At 42.3% G+C, this 20,579-nt stretch overlaps 1 protein-coding gene across 3 annotated transcripts in view; it reads right to left on the bottom strand.

Annotated features, from left to right (window-relative positions):
* The window catches only part of LOC118398758 (transcription regulator protein BACH2), a 111,889-nt gene extending 93,344 nt beyond the window's left edge, over window positions 1-18,545 (bottom strand). For 2 of the 3 annotated variants that reach the window (XM_052471124.1, XM_035794426.2), the window contains exon 1: window positions 18,193-18,545. The gene's annotated coding sequence lies outside the window, so the exon portion shown is untranslated. Of the gene's footprint in view, window positions 1-3,894; window positions 4,670-18,192 lie in introns of those variants that run through there. The other variant, XM_052471126.1, reaches the window with a different exon arrangement.
* Between the last annotated feature and the right edge of the window lie 2,034 nt (window positions 18,546-20,579).

Here is a 20,579-nt window from a genome sequence, read left to right as displayed (position 1 = left end):
GTGGTGGTTAGCCTAGTACAATGTCCTGTCTTGTCCGATGCGTGACTGTGATCCCGGGACGAGATGGCAGGGAGCTGGACGCTTCTCCCCTCCCCTCTGGCCCTGCCAGCAGTGTATTAAAATAAATCTGTGCACACGTCCCACCCCGGCATGTTCACCAGACATTACCTTATACAAGGCTGGCTCCAGTGCATTCCTCTGTCTCCCTTAGCCTGTGAGCAGCTTTTAGCCCCCCCGGTTCCCCCTAGCAGCCACCCCACCTCAGTCGGTGTGGTTGTTTCTCTCACATGACTCAACAAAACTCTGGATCTTGAGCGGGCTGTCCAGAGCCTTTCCCAGGAGGGAGGGGAAGAATGACTTTGTGGAAGGGACCTGGAGCTCTGCCCTCGACTTGGCTCAAATTACCCGCTTGTCATGCTTGATGGATTTGGCTACAAATAACAGAAAGCGGGGCCCATGACAGGTTGATGAATGAACCCAGTGGTCCCCCCATGATAACTGGCTGCCTGGCCGCCTAGCTTCCCCCCGCGCCATGCAGAGTCTCCGGGAGCACCCGCTCAGCTCGGAACAAACATGTTCTAATGACGGGCACAGATCAGAGTGCTGAGCGTATTCCAACAACAAACGTCCCCCTTTCTCCAACAGAGGAGAGAACTGAAAGATCGAGGGAGGGAGGGAGGGAGGGGAGAGAAAGGGGAGTGGGGGGCGGCCGAGGATCAGACTGAATGCAGGACGAGCCAAAGTGAGTGGAAATTCCTGTGCTTTCACTCACCCTCCCGTTCTCCCCTCCAACACACATTCCCCCTCCAAAACAGGGCAGTAAAGTCAGAGCCAGCCTCTAGACAAGGAGGATCATTATCCAACCCAAACACACACAGGCAGACAGACAGGCAGGCAGGCAGGCAGGCAGGCAGGCAGGCAGGGCAGGCAGGCAGGCAGGCAGGCCAGTAGACTTTTCCTGGGCTCTGATAGAGAACTTAAGCCACCCCAATCAGGGCCATCTATCAGACCACAATTTTAAGTGTGAGGAGTAGCAGGCGGCCCTAGTTCCGATCAGGAGACTGTTATGTGCTGCTAATGCAATGAGGAAAGGCCCGACATGGGGCTGCTTGAAATGATTTTGTAGCTGTTTACCATTTGTTTAGCTTCTGAGGTCTGTACGGTTGTTCCAGACTGCTATCTGGTTCCTATCTGGAACCTTTTAGTACAGATAGTGAAAGTGCTGGTAGAAGTACCGGCTGTTAGTGCGCTGGTGAAACAAGTTGTATTTTCAACTTTGCAACAGGTCTGTCTCAGATGTTGGCTTCACCTTGAGAACGCATGCACGCATAAACACACACACACTCACAAGATGTATTGTTGTGGGGAGGTTCCACCTCATCTTGCCTAACAGGTCAGGCTTCCCGAGAGTGTCCCAAAATATCCTCCTCACCACAAAAGACCAAAATGGCGATACGCGATACAAGAGTAGTGTTAAAAATAGGCCTCTCCCTGGTGGATAAGGGCATTATTTACGACCTCCACGCTGTGCTGTTAGTTTACACCCTCGTGATGGTGACTATATGATGTAGCTTAGGGAGATCGGCTGGTACACAGAGTGCACACCAGAAAAGATGCTGAAAAACAACCACTGGAAACTGGCTGTCTGATGAGAAGCTCGGTTTCCATTGAGAACAACAAGAACCTAACATTATCACAAATACCTTTGTCTCGCTGCTACAAAGTGTTCCACAATCTAAATGAGGCAAACATGATCTGTGAGGTATAGAGAACTCCTCTGAAAAGACATGGGATTCTGTCTTTTCAGATAGTGGTATTGTTTTTTTTATTGTTTTTTATGTCAGTGCTGCTACACATGACATCTTACCATGTTGAGGATCATCAAAACATTACATCATACCAGAACAATCACAGGGAGAGAAAAAGACTTTGAAAGTGTGGTTTACTGCACATCAATCAATGCCTTCTGAAAAGAAGGGAAAACAGAAGGAGAGAGAAGCCCTGAAAGCCATTTGTTTTGTCAAGGCATTAGAGGAAGAGTTGATTCAATAGACCAGATGTCTGAATCACACTCCGAAGGTAGTCTACTTTCAAGTTTATTCTCCAACCCATAACCAACGAGCACTGAGTCATGTTATAGTATGAGCCATTTCTTCTGCGCGCCAAGGAAATATGAAAAAAAAAGATTTTGTTACGCTCTTAGTTTTAAAAGAGGAAATGTAGTGTTTCCATCCATATTGTTTCTCTGGGTTTATTTAGAAATGTCCAGATTTTTCCTGTTCAAGCTTCTGTGTAAGTGGTTTTTTTCTCAATTATGAAATAACATTATTGTAACTAAAAGTACTCCTGCCTATTATGAACAACTAAAACCTAACTTAAAGTACTTTCTAGAGAAAAGTGGGTCCTTCTAAAATTGAAGTTGGTAATGAAATGCATTTTGTTCTTCTACAATTGATTGATTCAAATACATTCCAGATTTATAACGGGCATAATTTCTCCCACTCAGTGTCATAAGTGCATGCAACATGCCTCAGAGTGACAAGAACAATGGCCTCTTTCACTGCCTTCCCCATGCAGGATGAGAAGAGGTGCACCATGGGAGCCAGACAGGCAGACTGCTGCTTGTACAGTGCATATGGATACTTCTGAGACGTTCAAGGAATCCAAGCGACGGCCTAATGTCACTTTGCACTTGTAGATAGGCATCATGGAATAGGCCTAAGTCCTTGAACACAAACGTCAACGGTTTCTAAACTTTTTCATCAGGACTTTTGGGTTGAGACTGTGACTGACAAGTTTAGAAGCCAGGCCTCGCCAGGCACTAGCATTTACCCTGAGCAGGTCTTAGCCATGTTACATAGCATCCTGCCTGCCCTGCATGTGGTCCGGGGCTAAGCACACTTATGAGTTGTACTCCTACTATGATGGCATTAGCTACAGGATTAGTTCTAAGCCACAAACCTTGGCTGTGAGACTAACAGTAGCGAGACACAGGAAACCATTGTGCTACTAATAGTCCAATAATAAAGAGGGGATATGAGCCTTGACTCTATATGCATACATTACACACTGAAGACCGTTGATAAAGGGATTGAGCAGTCACACTTTGCCATTAACAAGTCACAAGTTCCCCTTTTTTCAAAACATATGTTCAATGGGATCTTATATCAGGATTTAAATATTAAAATGGAGGGAAGTAGAAAAAGCTGTGATTTATAAGAGCAGACGCATGTGCTGTTAACAGCTTAGAATGGTTAATAAAGATTTACAATTAGCATGGAGGGAAGAAACACCAACACATGAATACATTTTTGTTTCTGTTAGTAGTTTCTACATAAATTTGGCTACAGACAAAATTCTAGCATCTGCAGGGGAGGGAAGTCACGAAAACAAGCTTCATTTCCTTTGCAAATTGTTTTTGTATATGTCTTCACTTTTATATATGTATTCACTGAACTCTGTCAACGAACACTTCACAACACAGTTCAACATGGGGAGGAATTCCTAGAGACGACAAGAAGTTTGTGGCTCAAGGTCTTTCCTCACAGCTCATCCGTAAACCAAAGATCCATGAATTAGGTTTAGATAGACCTGTCTAATTTATTCCGTGTTTCTTCTGATATGGTTCATAAGCTAGGTCATCACATTTAGAATATGGACAAGTAAAAACACATGCTGATGAATAGGACTTTATGAACATAATACTACTAGATAACTGGTCAATTCAGCATAGTTGGTAGACGTTATCGTCAAAGGATCGATAACATGTAGTCTTCACACATTGTGACCACAAAAACGCTTTGCTGTCAAACATAAGAACATCTTCCTTGACAACATAAATGGTACTTTGACAACAAAAGTAAACACAGAGTGATTAACAAGTCAAGTACTTACAGGTTTGTCTTCCATGGTGATAGTGATCAGTATCAAGTCATTCACCAGCAGCAGTTTCTCTACAACACCAGTCAGACCGCTATGTAAAGGTGTTATGCCAGTCATTTGATTGGCAGTTCAGGGGTCTGTCGTGTGGGCTTCCCCAAAGACAGGAAAGCTCTCATGTATCTCACAAACACACAAACACACACACACACACACACGCTCCTCGCAGTAGAATTTCCCATTGGCGTATGGCCCAGACCAATAACAAAACCTGCCACCAAGTATGTATGATGTCAATCTAACCATCCATCTTATCACAACTGAAATAAAACATGTCAAACTCAAACGCACGGATGTGCATACGTAGTGATGTTACACCATAATTTCCCCTTCAAACCAAAATCTGATAAAAGCTGTACCATCATGATGTTATATTAACAAACGATCTGAACTGCTAACAGTTTTAACATTGACGTCCCCCAACGAGGCATGAAAGTATATGCACTCACTTCCTGTAAGTCGCTCTGGAGAAAAGTGTCTGCTAAATGACAAAAATGTCAAATATAAATCAAATTGAAGATTTGAATCAGCTTGTAAACTGCCTCTATAAAGTGTAACGTTGTTGACTGTGCGTGATGATCAAACCACTGAACCAAGAAAGGTGATTAAGGCTGGAAACTTATCCGCAATATGACATAGTATGCTGGGGCTCAGACGTCACTGGATTGATAGCAATTTCTTGATGAATCACATTAACTATGCAATGCTACACAGATCCTCATGTGAAGTAACTTGTATTCTAGATAAAACATATTGTCCATGCACACATTCAAATATGCAGAAGACATTATGGTCAGGATAAACCCATGCAGAGAACCTGTAAAGTAAAAGTGCAGCATGTGCACAGTGTACACATTATGATACTTACCCTGTTCAATCAGATGACAATGAGAAGTATGAATTGAATAAGAGAGTGCTAAGCTAACCTAAAAGTGCATGCTAAGCATAATGAGGACCAATTCGCTTCCTCCCCTCCAGAGACAGTCTCTGTGTTAGAGATGAAAGGGATATGACGTTACGTTTAGATAGACCTGTCTAATTCAGTGTTTCTTCTGATATGGTCTATAAGCTAGGCAACTGGTCATGTACATTTTTAACATCACATTTAGAATATGAACAAGTAAAAACATGTGCTGATGAATATGACTTTATGAACACAGCACAATACTGGTACTGGTCAATTCAACATAGTCTGTAGATGTTATTGTCAAAGTAGCAATAAAATGCTACTTCATCTCTTGGTGATGGAAAAGCCGCGGCAAGTGGAGCTATTGTCTGGAGAATGAGTGTGGGAAAAATGCAAGTACTATTGACATGGCCATAGATACAAACCATTTACAATTTATCATACTGCAAAATGATCAAGTGAATTCATCCAGTATTATTCTATTTGGATGGTCATCTAATTTTTTAAACTAGAAATAACAATGTATGATTGTGGTATAAAACATACTTTTTGTATTTGGTTGGTTGTCATTGTCTTTCTTCCATAGAGTCAATAGCAGAACTCAGATAGAGACAAGCATGGATTCTACATATGTTGGATCTTAAATTGAACTAATTTGCTACAGCAGGAAAATAATCCTGCAGCAATAAGAAAAGGGAATTATTATGTGGATTATAATTAATGAAAAAGCAAACCCCAGAAATGATCTGTGACCTTTATGCACAAAGAGAACATACAATAGAGCTCAATAAATAAAATACACGTCATTCCAACACACTTCTGCAATATTGCCACCTGTCTATCAAACCATAGAAGAAAAATAATGCTACAGTAGTTTAAAAAAAAGTCTAGATAAAAACACATGTACTGCAGTTGTAGGTGATTAGAAATGTGTGACTATTAAACGACTCAAAATACTATATTTATTTGTGTAAAGCATGATTTCGTGAATACAAAGTATAGAACATCAAGTTCAACAACAAGTTCTAGAGACATGGCTTTAGATAACGGAATGACAATTGAGTTAAAGAAGATGGCCAAAAGTAAATATCAAAGCTTAGATGTTGATCTTTGTAACATCCTTCAACATTCTTCCAGGAAAAACCTTTATCATCTAAAACCTACATATACACGTAACTGCCAAGAACAAGGGAATGCCAACATAAAGTGTCTTAATAGGGCGTTGGGCCACCAAGAGCTAACTAATTGCTTAATTAACTAAAGGAACTAAACCTGTGTGGAAGCACATGCTTTCAATATAATTTGTATCCCTTATTTACTTAAGTGTTTCCTTTATTTTGTCAGTTACCTGTATATCCCCTTGGGATTTAAGGTAATCTTCAAGGACATTCAAAAGGATAAAATAAAAGTATATATACTGAGTTTACAAAACATTAAGAACACAAAACATTCTTTCCATGACATAGGCTGACCAGGTGAAATCTATGATCCTTACCAATGTCACTTGTTAAATCCAATTCAAGTCAAACAACTGTATGAAGGGTTTGAGACAGGTTAAAGAAGGATTTTTAAGCCATGAGACAATTTAGACATGGATTGTCTATGTGTGTCATTCAGACGGTGAATGGCCAAGACAAAAGATTTACAGTAAGTGCTTTTGAATGGGGTATGGTAGTAGGTGCCAGGTGCACTGGTTTGTGTCAAGAACTGCAACGCTGCTGGGTTTTTCACACTCAACAGTTTCCCGTGTGTATTAAAAATGGTCCATCACCCAAAGGACCTCCAGCCAACTTGACACAACTGTAGGAAGCAATGGAGTCAACCTGAGCAAGCATCCCTGGGGGGAGGGTGCAACTCAATATTAGGAAGGTGTTATTATTCAGTACTTTTTACCCCCTTTTTTCCCCCAAATTCGTGATTCCGATCTTGTCTTATCGCTGCAACTCCCCAACGGGCTCGGGAGAGCCGAAGGTCAAGTCATGCGTCCTCCAAAACATGACCTGCCAAACCGTGCTTCTTAACACCCGCTCGCTTAACCCGGAAGCCAGCAGCACCAATGTGTTGGAGGAAACACCGTTCAACTGACGACCGAAGTCAGCCTGCAGGCGACCGGCCCGTCATAAGGAGTCATTAGAGCACGATTAGCCAAGTAAAGCTCCCCCGGCCAAACCCTCCCCTAACTCGTCACGGCCGGTAATGGCACAGCCTGGGATCGAACCCCAGGGTGTATTGACACGGCAACACTGGGAAGGTATTCTTAATGTTTTGTGCACTCACTGTATCTTTCCGCCCTATGGGGTTGGAATAATACTGTGAAATTGTGAAAATAATGATAATGCCCCTTTAGTGTAGGAGCTGTTTGAAAAGACCAAATGAAATATCAGCCTGTTTTTTTAAGATGGCATTTTGGCCTGCCTGGGGACATCTATTGGTTAATAAACCAAGAAGAAAGAGGGTTCCAAAACTCTCTGCCAATAACACACTCAGACCACTCCCCGACAGTCTTAGCATCATTTTTGCTTGAGAAATGGCTCTTTGCTAAGAATCTATTTTTGTTTCTTTTTGACCATTTTAATAGAAAACAATCACAGTAAGGTACTTAATTGTTAACAAAACATGATTTATTTGCTGCATTGGTCCATAACATTTTGTTCTCTTTTGAAAAAACATGCACCATTTCGAGAGGTAAATATTTATATGTAATAACTTGCAGAATTGTAATAGTACATTGTTGTTTCATCTTTTTTCTTGAATGGAGAGTTAAATGTTTTGTTCAGAATTGTCAAGCCCTGACCATAGAGAGCCCTTGTTTCTCTATGGTGTAGTAGGTCAGGGCGTGACTAGAGGGTATTCTAGTTTATAATTTCTATGTTGTGTTATAATTTATATTTTCTATGTTGGTGTTTTTGTATGATTCCCAATTAGAGGCAGCTGGTAATCGTTGTCTCTAATTGGGAATCATATTTAAGTAGCTATTTTTCCCACCTGTGTTTGTGGGATGTTTTGTGTTTGTGCATGTGCACCACTTAGTCACGTTTCGTTGTTCGTTTATTGTTTTTGCTTCACTTTTGAAATAAATATGTGGAACTCAACATCCGCTGCGCCTTGGTCCCGTTCTTACGACAACCGTGACAAGAATGTGTTTTTCTTTGCAACACTTGTTTTAAAAAAAATCAAGTACAAGACACAATGAGCTAAGCCATAACACAAAGCCTCTCAATGGCAGCCTATTCTGTGGTGGAGAGAGAGCAGCAAGCCCAAGACAAATCCTGTTGAGCTGGCAATGAGCCAACTGGTTTACAGTATTTCAACAGGAAGTGGGCACTACGCCCCTGCTCCTCCACGCCCACCTTTTCCTCCACCCCTCCCTCCCTCCTCCCAACCACCTGTGCAAGTCTCACAGGATGCAGATCCCCAACCCCCCACTCTCACAAACACTAGCTACATCAACAGATATACCCAAAACCACGCTACCAAGGTGTTTGGGTAGTTTTACACTCCACAACTTCAGCATTGATGGTTTTAATGAAAATATTATTCTGCATTTCCTGGAATTTGTGTTGTGACTTTAATTAATGACCGTTTGAATGATACACATTTCAAACTGTTCTTGAATAACTGACAGTAACTGTATGATCATAAGTATGAAATGTGTCTACAGTACATTCTTCCTTGCAGCTTGTATAACTGCAGGGGGAAATCAATTAAATAGCCTACACATGAAAACAAATAAAGAAAGGTTGCAGAAAGTTGATTTCTAGATAATCATTATTACATCCTGCCTTGTTTATCCGGAGAGAAAGGGCCTCATTATTATTAATACAGTGTTCATCATCAGACACAGATGTTGGAGCTCTGTGTTTACATCCCCTCACATACACACAGGGAATGTTTTGTTTTTGGCGGGCAATTCTGATGTGCAAAGCAGTACAAATAAATCCATCTAGCAGGAATGGTGACCTTTGCCATAGCCAGTGTTACCTTAGAGTTCACAGTACTGGCTGACTGGCCATGTGCCTGGCAGACAGACAACAACAGCCCACCACAGGGTCATCTCCTGCCACAGGGGTCACCCCTTCTTTCCTTCCTCCCTCCCTCCCTCTCCCTCTCTCTCCCTCCCTAAAACAATGACCTCACTCCTCTTACCAATCCACTGATTGTTTTAAATACCTTCCAATCTTGAGTGCTTGACAGACTGCTGCTCCTTTTTCCCATAGACTAAGGAGAAACGTGAAAAGAGGGAAAACAAAATGACCTTGGCAAGAATCGTCGGGCCCTCTAGTGAGCCTGGAAGTCGAGTTCATTCAGGCTTTCAACCAATATTGTTTTAAATGACCGAAAACAATGACAAAACCTTTGTAATTTAATAAGGCTCAGAGAGAGAGAGGGAGAGCGCGCAAGCGCACAGGAAAAATATCCACATTTTTGCAGAAGAATTGTTGTTGGCACGAATGAGAGGAATGGGATGATGAAAAGGGGTGCCAAGGTGAAGGAAGTGAAGGAATACCTCAACACCTAACACCGTATCTCTGGTGAAATGAAGAGGATGTAAATATTGACATCTGTGGATATTGATGATATTCAGCCTGTGGACTGCTCTTTTTTTTTTGCCGCTCTATTGCATCACTCCAATTCAATTTTACATATATATATTGATATTTTTCACAATTACGCTTTTAACATTTACTATAGCGTAATAACCAACATAAGAGCATGCATCTGTCTCTGTGTCAAATGTTCTGTGTTCCAATTTTTCCATTCAAAATGTCCTGTTTTCCACCTCTGTGTTGATCATCCATGCAGACAGAGAGTGCATCCAGGTTATATTAAGACAGAGCATGATGTTGACATGCAGAAGCTCTGTGACTCATGTGTGCCGACCAAAGCCACAGTGACACGAATGTGACTCCCATGCACTCCCTCGCAGGGTTGTGTAGGCACTGCACAGAGATAGAGCTCAACTCTGCTTAAAGCTCACAAATGAGCTTTTTGGCACACTGTCATCGACAAGCTGTGGATTTCGCTGCACAACAATAAGTCCTGTAATGCTGAAGACTAACAGAACTAAAGAGATTGTCACAGACATAAGAGTAAGGATATGACCTCAGACTGGAAAGGAAGACAACAGAAGAGCATTCTTGTGTCAGGCAGTGGGCTAACAGAATCAGACAGAGATACAGAGATAGAGGGTAAGCTTTACAAATAGAGTAAGTAGGCTGCCAGACTCATGCTTTCAAACTAGTTAAGAGAAAAGTAGGAGCAGGGTAAAACAAGTAGTGAATGAGGATGCATGAAGTAAGTTAGAGACAGGCCGATGAGTGACTAAGAGAATATGTCTAGATACTGTAAAAAGGGACTGTTGAGGCCCTTTGTTCCACTAGGAGCTGAAGGGATTAAGTCAAGTAAGGTTAAAGTACAGTAAGGATTAAATCAAGTATGGATTAAGTACAGTAAGGATTAAGTCAAGTATGGATTGAGTGCAGTAAGGATTAAGTCAAGTAAGGATTAAGTACAGTAAGTGGGTGGGTGGGTTTGGTAATAGGAGGTTGACTGGGTTGGATATGTGGGTGGTCGGTCATTGGTCAGAATTCTCCACTTGGAATTTGCTGCAAAACCGGTCTAATTTGATAAGGTGTGTAACATGCATGTCATCACCACTATGAGAGCAGGGCCCCCCAGAGAGTAGATGCAACACCTGGAACCGAACTGGGTGCTTTGCTTTGCTCTAAATATGGAAAAGGCATCTTAGAAACTCTAAGAAACTTTTAGGAAATGAAAGAAAATGCAGACAGGGGTTTGTTGACAAAATTGCAACTACTCCCAAGACACACTGGGTAATTTGACGTTTGGCCCTCCCAAGACACACTGGTTCTGGTAAAGAATCAATACCATCGGCTGCCTGCCTGCCTGGTGCATGTTGGACTGTAAATGTGCTGCTGTTGAGACAGTCGGACATATAGGCACAGCTGAGGCTCTTGATGTGGTTCCTATGCCCCAATTTTCCCAGTCAACTACAGAAAAAAAATACTTTTATTACATACGTCTCCCAAGTCCTCTGATGCTTAAGAGAAGAGGACCACACACAGTGGCAGTGCTGATGACACTGGGTTATAAATGCTATCACTACACAGGTCTGAGGGTATGCTTCACATCTACACGTGGATCTAGAAAAGTGGTTTCATTTAAATGGAACTGGACAGGAAATGCTACATTGAGGTATTGACTTCCCATTTAATAAGCACACTGGTATCCCATCACCAATAAATTGTAACAACAACAATTATGAAGATAAAACGACAGTGTTTGGAGCTGACAGGAACTTTAAATAAGTCATTTGGCATGATATTCATGCCTTTGCCCTTAGATAAGAGCTGATCATTGAGTTTTTTTAGAGTGACACTTGAGGCTGAGAGCACTGAAATCACACTCCGTGGCATCATATTTTCTCACCACAGAGAGAGAGCTGCCTGTGCTGATGTATTTTGTGTGAGGGACTCACCGTGTCCAAACGGCAGCTGCGCTGGCTTTACCACGCTCACGTCTCATACTCCTGCAGAGCTCTATATGCTTCACACAGGAAACCAGAGGATCCAACAACGTAAGGAGGACACCTCCAAGCACACAGCACCTCCAAGCACACAGCACCTCCATGCACACAGCACCTCCAAGCACACAGCCGAGCCAAGCACACAGCACCTCCATGCACACAGCACCTCCAAGCACACAGCCGAGCCAAGGACACAGCACCTCCATGCACACAGCACCTCCAAGCACACAGCCGAGCCAAGCACACAGCACCTCCAAGCACACAGCCGAGCCAAGCACACAGCTTTTAAACAGGGAGTTTACTGGAATGTGATCTGAAAGACCTCAGTACTACAATGATTCACTTCAATGGATGTCTACTCGTTTACACAATTAGTGCTTCCTTCTGTGACATGGTACTGCCAAGATAGTCACTAACTCACACTTCCTATAGGCCCTCCACCTTCCCTGTTGTTTTAACTTCAACCCAATTCAGACGAGATGTGAGTAACTTAGTTTGTTGAAATCAATTTTGAACAATTGAACAGGGCTCCGGGCAGCCGAGCGGAAATGGAGGAAAACTCGCCTCCCTGCGGACCTGGCATCCTTTCACTCCCTCCTCTCTACATTTTCCTCCTCTGTCTCTGCTGCTAAAGCCACTTTCTACCACTCTAAATTCCAAGCATCTGCCTCTAACCCTAGGAAGCTCTTTGCCACCTTCTCCTCCCTCCTGAATCCCCCCTCCCTCTCTGCAGATGACTTCGTCAACCATTTTGAAAAGAAGGTTGACGCCATCCGATCCTCGTTTGCTAAGTCAAACGACACCGCTGGTTCTGCTCACACTGCCCTACCCTGTGCTCTGACCTCTTTCTCCCCTCTCTCTCCAGATGAAATCTCGCGTCTTGTGACGGCCGCCCGCCCAACAACCTGCCCGCTTGACCCTATCCCCTCCTCTCTTCTCCAGACCATTTCCGGAGACCTTCTCCCTTACCTCACCTCGCTCATCAACTCATCCCTGACCGCTAGCTACGTCCCTTCCGTCTTCAAGAGAGCGAGAGTTGCACCCCTTCTGAAAAAAACTCCACTCGATCCCTCCGATGTCAACAACTACAGACCAGTATCCCTTCTTTCTTTTCTCTCCAAAACTCTTGAACGTGCCGTCCTTGGCCAGCTCTCCCGCTATCTCTCTCAGAATGACCTTCTTGATCCTAATCAGTCAGGTTTCAAGACTAGTCATTCAACTGAGACTGCTCTTCTCTGTATCACGGAGGCGCTCCGCACTGCTAAAGCTAACTCTCTCTCCTCTGCTCTCATCCTTCTTGACCTATCGGCTGCCTTCGATACTGTGAACCATCAGATCCTCCTCTCCACCCTCTCCGAGTTGGGCATCTCCGGCGCGGCCCACGCTTGGATTGCGTCCTACCTGACAGGTCGCTCCTACCAGGTGGCGTGGCGAGAATCTGTCTCCTCACCACGCGCTCTCACCACTGGTGTCCCCAGGGCTCTGTTCTAGGCCCTCTCCTATTCTCGCTATACACCAAGTCACTTGGCTCTGTCATGACCTCACATGGTCTCTCCTATCATTGCTATGCTGACGACACACAATTAATCTTCTCCTTTCCCCCTTCTGATGACCAGGTGGCGAATCGCATCTCTGCATGTCTGGCAGACATATCAGTGTGGATGACGGATCACCACCTCAAGCTGAACCTCGGCAAGACGGAGCTGCTCTTCCTCCCGGGAAGGACTGCCCGTTCCATGATCTCGCCATCACGGTTGACAACTCCATTGTGTCCTCCTCCCAGAGCGCTAAGAACCTTGGCGTGATCCTGGACAACACCCTGTCGTTCTCAACTAACATCAAGGCGGTGGCCCGTTCCTGTAGGTTCATGCTCTACAACATCCGCAGAGTACGACCCTGCCTCACACAGGAAGCGGCGCAGGTCCTAATCCAGGCACTTGCCATCTCCCGTCTGGATTACTGCAACTCGCTGTTGGCTGGGCTCCCTGCCTGTGCCATTAAACCCCTACAACTCATCCAGAACGCCGCAGCCCGTCTGGTGTTCAACCTTCCCAAGTTCTCTCACGTCACCCCGCTCCTCCGCTCTCTCCACTGGCTTCCAGTTGAAGCTCGCATCCGCTACAAGACCATGGTGCTTGCCTACGGAGCTGTGAGGGGAACGGCACCTCAGTACCTCCAGGCTCTGATCAGGCCCTACACCCAAACAAGGGCACTGCGTTCATCCACCTCTGGCCTGCTCGCCTCCCTACCACTGAGGAAGTACAGTTCCCGCTCAGCCCAGTCAAAACTGTTCGCTGCTATGGCCCCCCAATGGTGGAACAAACTCCCTCACGACGCCAGGACAGCGGAGTCAATCACCACCTTCCGGAGACACCTGAAACCCCATCTCTTTAAGGAATACCTAGGATAGGATAAGTAATCCTTCTCACCCCCCTAAAAGATTTAGATGCACTATTGTAAAGTGGCTGTTCCACTGGATGTCATAAGGTGAATGCACCAATTTGTAAGTCGCTCTGGATAAGAGCGTCTGCTAAATGACTTAAATGTAAATGTAAATGTAACAATTAAAAAGTAATGAATGACCACAGGATGGGTTCCCAATGAGCATTGAGTTAACTGTCTGCGAGGGCCAGCCTCCTCAAGGCCTGAGGCCACATGGTGGGGTCACTCTCAGCCTGGCATACTACAGCAGATCACAGATAGTCTGATGACGCAGTCACCGGGGTGATTTAGGAGTCTTGATAATCTCACACAGGCAGTATAAAATCTCCAACCAAAACAGAGCAATCAGTATCGTGCCTGTAGCGTTTTATGTGTGATAGCTTTTTGGCACTCTGTCTCTCTTCACACAGTGAAGTGAAGGGAACACAGTGAGAGGCAGGCAGGGCAGACAGAGGTGGGTTTGGCACAATAATGAAGTCTGATTTCACATGGTGAGTGATAATGGCAGTAAGCATCACTGCCCTGGATAGTGGGAGAGGAGGAACGAAACACCCAGGAGAGAGAGAGAGAGAAAAGAGAAAGAGATTAAAGAGAGGAGCAATGAAACACCCAGGAGAGAGAGAGAGAGAAAAGAGAGATAACAGAGAGGGAGAGAAAATAAAGAGAGAGAGAAAAGAAAGAGAAAGGAGAGAGCTAGAGAAGAGAGAGGTAAAAGAGAGAGAGAAAAGAGAGAAAGGGATAAAAGAGAGAGCAATAAAAGAGGAGGAAAGAAACACCCAGGAGAGAGAGATGGATAGAGATAAAAGAGAGAGAGATAAAAGAGGAGATAAAAGAGAGAGAGAAGAAAGAGAGAAAGAAAATAGAGATAAAAAAGAGAAAGAAAAGAGAGAAATAAAAGAGAGAGTGAGAGAAAATAGAAAGATCACGATAAAAGAGAGAGAGAAAAGAGAGAGGGGAGAATGACTGAGATTGGAGAGGGAGGGAAAAAAACAAAAGCCCTAGGTCTGAGTTGCAGGATCTTAGATTTCTCCCAGCAGCACAGTCCCATCTATGGCTCCCACTGGCTGGGGCCCAGTCAAACATGCCTTTGTGCTGACGTGGGAGAACTCTGGGAACATGTTTTTTTCTACTCAAGGCTGTGATTAGAGATGTGAGTTTTCGCTGGTAAGGGTAACTCAAATGCCTTGAGGGGTGCAAACGATCCCTTAATGATGCCAAAAACAAAGGTGCATGTGTGAAGACTTTCTCATGACAGATGAATTATATTGCCTTTTGATTGTTACCCCATAAAAACTACCTATTTATTTTCCAACATACAGTTCCTTTCCTTCAGGTGTACATGAATCTACATAATATCTAGACGCCATAATACATCAAAACATAGGTTGTTTGATGTACTGATTATTCGACAATAGTCATGAAAAGTAGTGGTATTCTTAGTCATAACCCCCTGACAAAAGTGCGATTTCATGAATCATTGGTCGTGCCCGAATACCCATACTAGCATACTACATACTTAAACTGCATAGTGATTTCGTCGTTTGATCTAGTAGAATTATATTGTATTTTCCGACTCCGACTCCGTGTACCAAAATGAACGATTTGCTTGAGTCAACACAATGGCGCATTAGCTGGCGCATTCGGAGTACTATTTTCATAGTGTTTCATAACACTTTATTTTTTCGCATACTATTTAGTATGCTAGTATGGGTATTCGGATACAGTCAGTAAATTTGGAGGGCTCTCTTAGCTTAACTCAGAGAACCATAACATGTTTCCATTGGTTGTTTTAATTACATTTAATAACCCCAATTGCTGCTGTAAGTGACTTACAGCGTCTGCTAAATGACTAAAATGTGAAATGTAAATAATATTGTCATAAGGTATGTTTTTTCTTATAGTTTTGTTTTACTGTAGTTAATAGAAGTAACTGAATCCCCTAAAAATAACAATAATGCAATGGATTCAAAACCAAAACAACCTTATACAGAAATTAAATGTTCCAACCAAATCAAATGTATCTTCGGCTGTATCGAAATAGGCTATATGATAGATGTTGTAGATATTGCATCATATGCTACTGTGTCCAGCCAAGAGATTCACTGTCAACATTGCCTCGAACTATAGATTCAGATTCATCGGGAAAGTGAAGCATACAGTACACTGACTAAATAAGTGAAAGCATGCACATGTAGCCTAGGTCTACCGAAGATAAAGCCAGGAGCCTATAGAACAATGGCGTCATTCTGTAGAAGATGATTACGCACATGCTATAAATTGCTATATTGATTGATACAATGCCCATCAATGACACCTATGTGAAAGAGGAATAGTTTAAAAATATGTATTTTTCTATTGATGTTTCTTGGTTCAAGAACAGGATAAATTGAATTAAATGAGATACACCTATATGCTGTAATAGTGTTATAAATGAAGCGTTGAGACATTTAATGGACAACTTGTTTTTAGAATGCCATACATGAGTCCAAATCATGAATCATCACTTAAAAATATCTTCGATGCGCACACTCATAGCACAATCAGCCACCGTTGTGATTTTATGGCATCAGCAGTTCTAGATCACTAGACAAAGGAATGTCTAGGTGCGCATTGTCATTCCAGTGTCCAAGGCACTATATACAAACTGCTGTATCACTGCATTAAAATGTCAGTATCACTCGAAGCGCAACGCATATTTTTTCAGAGATCCTCTCACTGTGTACAACACACGGAGGACATTAGATTATGATTTCGTTTTTTTTAAGGCTATTGTATTGTGTCATACTTTTAAATTTGGAAATAGCCAAAGCATGACGCATTGCATTCCCAGATAGGCTTGTGCGGCGTGGAGAGAACACACTCGGATGACACATTCTTATTACATTACAGCATCGCGCAGCAAACGTGGTCGCAGCCTATTCAGAGCAGGTGTGTAGCCTATAGTAGCCTAACGCACGAATGATAGCCGCTTTCGGTCGGGGATTTCAAGATGAGGACAAAGCCGCCAAGTCACTGCACCAATACGCCTATCACCACCGTCAATAAAACTTAAACAAAACACTGAATATGAATAAAGAATTTATGGGAAATAGGCGAAATATGTATAATGCCAATAATTCCTTCCACATTGTTGCCAATACAAAGTGAGCAAAGACAAAACACGAGTACTTCTGTGCGTAAAGGCGCAGCCTTTGTTTACAGCAGGTAGGCTATCGTTTCTCCATCCACATTGCTGTAGGATATGGACTATTGTAGACACATGTAACCTCAATTTAACTTGAGGGATGTCGGACTATGTAAATATGGAGAGGGAGATCACATTCCCCCGGTTTCATGGAAATATGTGTTCTGGTTCTTTAAATGGCACAATCGAGCCAATTGAATTGGCTGCTAAACCAAATAAGGCTCGCAGTCCTTACACAGCAAAGGTTTATTGTGGATTAATTGGGGATTGTGTAGTGTAATGGCTAATCGTTTTTACATGGGTGCAGTTCAGTCAATTGCACAATCGAACAAATTGCTTTCATTACTCAAAAGCAGCACATTGTGCTGTTTAAATGTGAGAGAATATTTTTCAAGTTTGAAAGGAGTAAAAACTAGGTTTTAAGAACAATCTGCTTCGTCGCACGAGCACATGGGGTAGCTTAATATATTATATAATTAGTAGATAGCATAATAATATCTTACTAGGTCAACTACTCATAATCGTTAGTCTATTATAATACCTAATTATAGTCATCTTTAATGTGTAGGCTATGCTCATTTCAAGTTTAATTACATTGAAAAATGTGAATCTAGTCCGAATTAATTCATGATGAAAGCCATGGAGTGAATTAAGGGGGAACTCGGACAGGCGGTCTTTGTCTTTGCCATGACCCCTTAATAGGTCAAGGCCTTTGCAAGTGACATCTTATTTTCTCTCAGAGAAAACAAGAGCCATGCCTGACACCGACCCTCACACCGACGCGCCTCCTCTTCCTATGGGATAGCAATGCATTTTGCAGTTGCAAAGCATTAAAATCGGAGTGAGTGCACACTATACTGACTCCGATCATAACAGGATGTGGTAGCCTTACGTTTCACTCTTAAACAGGGAGTATTCACACTCCAAACAAATAGCTACAACCAGACGAAACATCTGAGGCACACCGCCAAGCATTAGAGATTAAGGCATGTATTAATTGGGAGACATGGCTTCGAACTCCAAGCATTAACAGCCGACTCACCGTACAAGTTAAGAACTCCATTCGCCGTTATAAACATATGATAGTCTACTCGAGCACTGCACAGGAATTCAATAATTAAGCCATTCGATAACACATTCCAGTAAATTTGTTGACATATGCATGCAGCTCACCTTTTAACTTTCGCTTTTTTTCTTGTAATCCAGCCCTTTTGTCCGTTTAACAGTTTTGTTCTTCACATGATGACTTCCTTGCAGTTTCCTAAAGCCCCCGGCTGCAGGGAGAAAACATTTGCTTTACACTATTCGTTTATTTCTTTTTTATACAAATGACGTTTTCTAGTTATAAAAATGGTTATTGTTCTTCTTCAGCAAATGTCAGCGTGTGTGACGATTTTGCGCAGCGTGCTGCTCAATCTCCGCTGGTTGTTACACTCGAATGGAACCGAACGCCTACTCCCAATTGCTACATTGTTGACATTCGGCCACTGACGTCATTCTATCCCTCATTCACAACATTACGCCGTGCAGATTGCGTTGGTGCCCCGGGCAGTAGCCACATACTCAAAAAAATGTCCTCAGTTGAGGTTTGTGAATAGCTATGGTGAGTACGCACAGCGCGACCCTCCATCTATTTGTTCAGCAGCCCCTGTCTGTATGAGCAGTTGGCAGTTGTACATTGGACTGATGAAAGGAATCTACCAGGCATTTGACGAACATGCACAAAGCTGCAATGATGCAATTACTGTTCCATATATATATATATATATATATATATATATATATATATATATATATATATATATATGTGTGTGCGTGTGTGTGTTTACTGATATCCACATAGTCAAAGACACTGAAATAGGCCTACATGGATATTTCAATACATACTAATTAAAACATTCAAGTTGAAATAATAAGTGAAATTCAGCACACACAATATTTACATTTAGGACACTAACTTATGTTAATTAGTTTGCATAGGTAGGGTATAAGCAACTTTTTATAGCCTCTCTCTGTCTTGGCCTGTTGAATAAATATATATTGTTTAACAAAAGATGATATTACAGAAACAATATCTTTTTAAAATATTTTTTATTGTACTCGACACATACCAAAAGCACAAACATGCATTTAAATGACTAGAAAAATGACTATAAACATGATACATTATCAGTCATGAAGTGACCCAATGTCTTTCATGTGGCAAATAAACAAACTTGACGGAGCGTTGCAACCAACATACGAAATGACCTTTTGCATCTCTTTAATATGTTAAGTAGAAATAATGCACCAATATTGAATTGTAAAAGCCTATTATATGAAATGAAAATCATTTTAATATAGATCTCATGGAGCATTCAATAAATCTGATATTCAATATTAATAAAGACTTGCTAAAGTGCCAAAATGCAACATTCATGCACCCTCTGTGACTTCTAGGAAGATGTTAACCCATTAACCCTGAAAAATCCCTAAAGTTTTCATCATCATTGTAAATCCATAGTTATTTCACAGCTTTGACAGTCATTTCTGAAGATGATTATTTATTTCATGTGATTAGGGATTCATTTATGTCTGTCCCTCATTTTAAGGTCAACCCTGTCACACGAACTCTCCTTTTAATATGGTGGAACTATTATTTTTTAAATATTTATTTCAAAATAAATATTGAACATCTAACCATCAAATCACAGTGTAAAAACAAGTCAGCTGTTGTTTGGCAATTTTCTGATATTTTGCGGGGGGAAAACTGAGTGGATCGAGCGTAACACGTCAACCCCGTTACCCATAGATAGACAGGCAATAAATGTTGATTTTTTTTTTTGTTTGTTGTGTAAATCTTGTATTCTATTGCCCCTCGCTGTTGCACACCACAAGCTTCCATTCCCCGTCACAAGGGGACTCATGGCTGATTTAACTAGTAATTACCAGTTGGAGGGCCATTCAAGTGGATTTTTCCCAGATGTGGTAAATTCCCACTTCCACTTGGTTACAAACGCACCATAACACTGCTAACCAATACCATACACTGTAGAGCCATATAATATATCTCATTGGAAGCCCAATATTGTGGAGTATTGACATATTGTGAAGTGTATATGAAATTATGGAGCATTGTACTATGTATTTGTTAAAATCGTTAAAAACTAAAAATAATCATAAGTAAAAACAGCCTAGTGCCTGATCCGAGTTGCAAAGAAAAGCCATATCTCAGACTGGCCAGTAAAAAGAAAAGATTAAGATGGGCAAACGAGCACAGACACTGGACAGAGGAACTCTGCCTAGAAGGCCAGCATTCCGGAGTCGCCTCGTCACTGTTGAGGTTGAGTCTGGTGTTTTGCGGGTACTATTTAATCAAGCTGCCAGTTGAGGACATGTGGGGCATCTGTTTCTCAAACTAGACACTCTAATATACTTGTCCTCTTGCTCAGTTGTGCACCGGGGCGTCCCACTCCTCTTTCTATTCTGGTTAGAGCCCGTTTACGCTGTGCTGTGAAGGGAGTCGTACACAGCACTATACGAGATCTTCAGTTTCTAGGCAATTTCTCGACATGGAATAG

Source organism: Oncorhynchus keta, chromosome 19 (assembly GCF_023373465.1).
Source record: "Oncorhynchus keta strain PuntledgeMale-10-30-2019 chromosome 19, Oket_V2, whole genome shotgun sequence".
Classification (NCBI taxonomy): domain Eukaryota; kingdom Metazoa; phylum Chordata; class Actinopteri; order Salmoniformes; family Salmonidae; genus Oncorhynchus; species Oncorhynchus keta.
This window is presented reverse-complemented; position numbering and strand designations above follow the sequence as displayed.